We start from the raw sequence: 5564 nt of genomic DNA on the forward strand, positions 1-5564 counted from the left end.
AGAAAAGAAAAAAAAATTCTTTGATGGTTACTAAGTATGGGAGGAGGAAGGGAGGAAAATTAACAAATAGATAGAAGACACATGTTAATATTGATGAAGGGAAAGGCAATACACAATATGGGAGAAGTCAGCACAACATGACCAAGGCAAGAGAGGACACTGAGAGGAACACAAGAATAAAGGGCAACTATGGAAATTACCATAGCATACATAATCCATGCAACAATACTATTAACAAACAATAATTTATGAATGAATACACAGGTAGATAAATATGCCAAAAGGTGTGAGAGGGTGTAAGGGAGTATACGCACTGGTAGATACAGGTTTGGTCGTGTATATTTCTACATAGATGACTGTGCTCCTCATATTTTAATATAGACAATAGAGCACAGGGGGCACAGTCAGGGAAACTTCTTAGACATATCCAAAAACATTGTGGGATGAAGTTCCTAAGCTCAAAGGCAAAGAGCCATAGACTCGGGTGACATCTACGTCAATTGACCCAACATAGTTCATAAAGACAGTGTTCTGCATTCTACTTTGGTGAGCAGCATCTGGGGTCTTAAAAACTTGAGAGCAGCCACCTAAGGTACAACTATTGGTCTCTTCCCATCCAGAGCAAAGGAAAGTGAAGAAAACTAAAGACTCAAGGGAGCAAGCAGTCCAAAGGACTAATGGAACACATGAATCACAGCCTACACAACCCCAAGACCAGAAGGATTACATGGTGCCGAGCAACTACTACCAACCATTCTGACTGGGATCACAACAGAGTATCCCAGACAGAGCAGGAGAAAAATGTAGATCAAAAAATCAAATTCACAAAAAAGACCACACTTACTGTCTGCCAGAGACTGGAGGAACCCCAGAGACTATGGTCCTAAGACACCCTTCTGACCTGGAATTGAAGCCATTCCCAGAGACCATCTTCCAGCCAAAAAATAGACAAACTCATAAAATAAACAGTAACACCCAAGAGGAATATGCTTCTTAGAACAATCAATTACATAAGATCAAAAGGGCAATATTTGCCCAAAAGCAAAGATGAGAATGAAGAAAGGGGTAGAAAATCAGGATAGAGGTAATGTGGAACCCAGGACAGAAATGGGGAGAGTCTGACACATTGTGGGGAATGAAACAAAAGCCATGAAACACTTTACGTACAAACTACCAAATGGGAATCTAATTTTCTCTGTAAACTTTCAACTAAGGCACAAAAAAAAAAAAAAATTTTTTTTGAAAAAGTAAAGTTACAAGGTTATTAATCACAAGAAAAAAAAAAATAGGTCTATCATTTCTAGAAATCTGGACACAAAGCCAAAGCTATCTTTATTCTTTGGTCAGACTTCACACGCCATTGTTTTTTGCAAAGCAGGATATGTTCACTTGACTTAGAGGTTTTAATTTCCACTGACTTGTCTAACCCTCAACATCTAGCAGACCTCATGACACTCTTAGAAGTAATACTGTGCCTCTGAAAGGATCCCATGAGATTATATGGATTCTGGCTATTACAGGAGCTGTGTTTGAAACTTGGGGTATGTTTGTTGCCCAGTGTGGAAGAGGAGAGGAAGGATAAGAGTGAGAAGATTCTTCCTTGCACCAGAGCATACGCTTTCATCTTCCATGATGCTCCTGCTATTTGGAGTTGAGAATGGAGGGTTCAGACTTAAAATGCTGTTTTTAACCAAGGTTTGATGTTGATAGTATCCAGAAAGAAACTTCTGAAGATTAACTCCTGCAGGCTTAGGAAACTTAGGAAATTCTTAAGCAAGCTTCAAACTTCTGCCCATTAACATATATCTTCAGAAATTGTGGTTAAATCGCTTATGTTCATAACACTAAACCTACTGCCGTCAAGTAAATTCCTACTCATAGTGACTCTATAAGACAGAATAGAACTGCCCCATAGGGTTTCCAAGGCTATAAATCTTTACAGAAGCAGACTGCTACATATTTCTCCCACGGAGCGGCTGGTGAGTTTGAACTGCTGACCGTTTGGTTTGCAGCTGAACGATTTGACCACTGTGCCACCAGTGCTCCTTGTTTCAACACTATTTCAGGTATAGTCAATGCACTCTGAAAAAGAACTATATGTTTGCTTGTGTCCTTCCAATCTCCATCCTCACTTTCACTACTGATGGAAAAGTGTTGAACTTTTTTTGGCGTGCTCTCCTTTGCAATCTAGGTTTTTTTCACCTGGGAATTTCAGGACTATGGAAAATCCACCTCTGTGCTCTCGAGATGGTACATTGTTGCTTTCTCACATTGGCACTTCTTATCCCCAGGAAGGATTAATTAGGACCGTTCTGACCCCTTGCAAAATGTGTACACCAGCAATTCTCCAGGCTGTAATAGGATATTAGCAAGTAACAACATCAGATTACAAAAAAGTCTTAAACATCCACAGAAAAGGATATGTGAGTGTACATCTTCACTTACTTCTTAAGAGGCAGCATAAATTCTTCCTATCCCCTTAACATCAAGAAAAAAAGTCTCAGTAGCAGCGGCAGGGGTCTGGGGACCATGCTTTCAGGGGTCATCTAGGTCAGTCGAAATAACAAAGTTTATTAAGACAATTTTCTGCACTCTACTTTTGTGAGTGGCGTCTGGGGTCATAAAAGCTAGTGAGTGGCCATCTAAGATGCATCAATTGGTCCCAACTCACCTGGAGTAAAGGAGAATGAAGAACACCAAAGACACAAGGAAAGTATTAGCCCAAGAGACAGAAAGGGCTGCATAAACCAGAGACTGCATCATCCTGAGACCAGAAGAACTAGATGGTGCCTGGCTACCACCAATGACTGCCCTGACAGGGAACACAACAGAGGGTCCCTGATGGAGCAGAGAAAAGTGGGATGCAGAACTCAAATTCTAGTAAAAAGACCAGACTTCATGGTCTGACTGAGACTGGAGGAACTGCAGAAAGCATGGTCCCTGGACTCTCTGTCAACCCAGAACTAAAACAATTCCCAAGGCCAACTTTTCAGACAAAGATTAGACTGGAGTATGAGACATAAAATGATACTCGTGAAGAGTGTTTCTTAGCTCAAGTAAATACATGTGACTAAATGGGCAGCTTCTGTCCGGAGTTGAGATGAGAAGGCAGAGAGGGTCAGGAGCTGGTTGAATGGACACAGGAAATCAGGAGTAGAAAGGAGGAGTGTGCTGTCACAGTATAGGGAGAGCAATTAGGGTCACATAACAATGTTATGTATAAATATTTATATGAGAGACTAACTTGAATTGTAAACTTTCACTTAAAGTACAATAAAAATAAATAAATAAATAAAAAGATAATGAGCCTCAAAAATGAAATAAAACTGCAAACAAAAGAAAAAAGTCTCAGAGGTGGAGTCAACATGGCACCCTAGACAGACGTATCATGCCACCCTTCTGCAGCAAAGACCTGAAAAACTAACTAAAAAAGATTACAAACATCAATCCTAGAGTCCTAAGCATCAAATGAATGGATACAGAACTGTATCAAACACTGAATGGAAGAAGAAACTGAAGGAAAACAGAGAACAAGGAGAGATACAGAATGGAGGTTCCCTGCCAACTAACATGGCACAGCATCACAATCCTGGAACAGAGCCAACAATGACCCCAGATGAGGAATATGGAAAACTAACTTCATGGAGCTCCCAAGAGGAGACAGAGCACCCAGTAACCAGAGAAATACACCTTCTCACCCCTCACCCTTCTGACCCATACACCAGTCCCACTGCCACACCTTCCCTATGGGCCATGCCGTGCAGCCTGGCTAGAGAGCTACTGGCCTGCCACAGGCCAAGTCCATCCCACTCCCACCCACCAGCTCCTATCAGGCTATTTTTAAATTGTTATTATCATTTTTCTCCCTTTCTTCCTTTCCTTTATCCCTCCCTCTTACCCCCATACACCACTCTCACCCTCAAAAGAAGACCACAGCTACCAGAAGAAGGAAATAATAAAGATTAGAGCAGAAATTAATGAAATAGAGAACAGAAAAACAATAGAATCAAGAAGACCAAAAAGTTGATTCTTTGAAAAGATCAACAAAATTGACAAACCATTGGCCAAAATGACAAAAGAAAAACAGGAGAGGAAGAAAATAACCCAGATAAGAAATGAGACGGGGAATATTACAACAGACTGAACTGAAATAAAAGATATCAAAACAGAATACTATGAAAAATTTCATTCCAACAAATTTGAGAACCTAAAGGAAATGGACAAATTTCTAGAAATGCACTACCTGCCTAAAGTAACACAAACTGAGATAGAAAATCTGAACAGACCCATAACAAGAGAAGAGATTGAAGAGGTAATTTTAAAAAAATCTCAACCACCACAACAACAAAAAGCCCTGGTCTAGGTGGCTTCAATGGAGAATTCTACCAAACATTCAGAGAAAAGCTCACACTAGTAATACTCAAACTATTTCAGAGCATAGAAAAGGAAGGAATACTCTTGAATTCATTCTATGAAGCCCACATAACCCTGATACCCAAGCCAGGCAAAGACACCACAAGAAAAGGAAGTTACAGACCGATATCTCTCATGAATATAGATAAAAAAATTCTCAAAGAAATTCTAGCCAACAGAATTCAGCATTATATCAAAAAAAATAATACACCACGACCAAGTGAGGTTCATACCAGGTACACAAGGATGGTTCAACATTAGAAAATCAATCAATGTAATCCACCACATAAATAAAACAAAAGAAAATAATCACATGATCATCTCAATCGACGCAGAAAAGGCATTTGATAAAGTCCAACACCCATTCCTGATAAAAATTCTCGATAAAATAGGAATAGAAGGGAAATTCCTCAACATAATAAAGGGCATCTATATAAAACCAACAGCCAACATCATACTCAACAGAGAGAGGCTGAAAGCATTCCCCCTGAGAACAGGAACAGAACAAAGATGCCCTTTATCACTACTCCTATTTAACATTGTGCTGGAAATCCTAGCTAGAACAATAAAGCAAAAAAGAAATAAAGGGCATTCAAATTGGAAACGAAGGAGTAAAACTACCCATATTCGCAGATGATATGATCCTATAGAGAACCTCAAAGAAACTACAAGAAGACTACTGGAACTAATAGATTTAGCTGAGTAACAGGATAATAGAGGAACATACAAAAATCAGTTGCATTCCTATATACTAAAAAGGGAATTTTGAAAAGAAAATCAGGAAAACAATATATTTATAACCCATTAAAAAAAACAAACAAACAAAACCCATTGCCGTCTAGTTGATTCCGACTCATAGCGACTCTATAGGACAGAGTAGAACTGCCCCATAGGGTTTCCAAGGAGCACCTAGTGGATTCAAACTGCCAAACTTTTGGTTGGCAACCAAGCTCTTAACCACTATACCACCAGGGTTTCCACCATTTATAATGGAGCCCTAAAAAGATAAAATACTTAGGAATAAATATAATCAGGGAGGTAAAAGACCTATACAAATAAAACTACAAAACGCTATTGCAAGAAACCAAAAGAGACCTACATAAATGGAAAAACATACCACGCTTATGGATAGGAGGACCTCAACATTGTGA

The sequence above is a fragment of the Trichechus manatus genome, unplaced genomic scaffold, assembly GCF_000243295.1.
Source record: "Trichechus manatus latirostris isolate Lorelei unplaced genomic scaffold, TriManLat1.0 scaffold00300, whole genome shotgun sequence".
Lineage (NCBI taxonomy): Eukaryota > Metazoa > Chordata > Mammalia > Sirenia > Trichechidae > Trichechus > Trichechus manatus.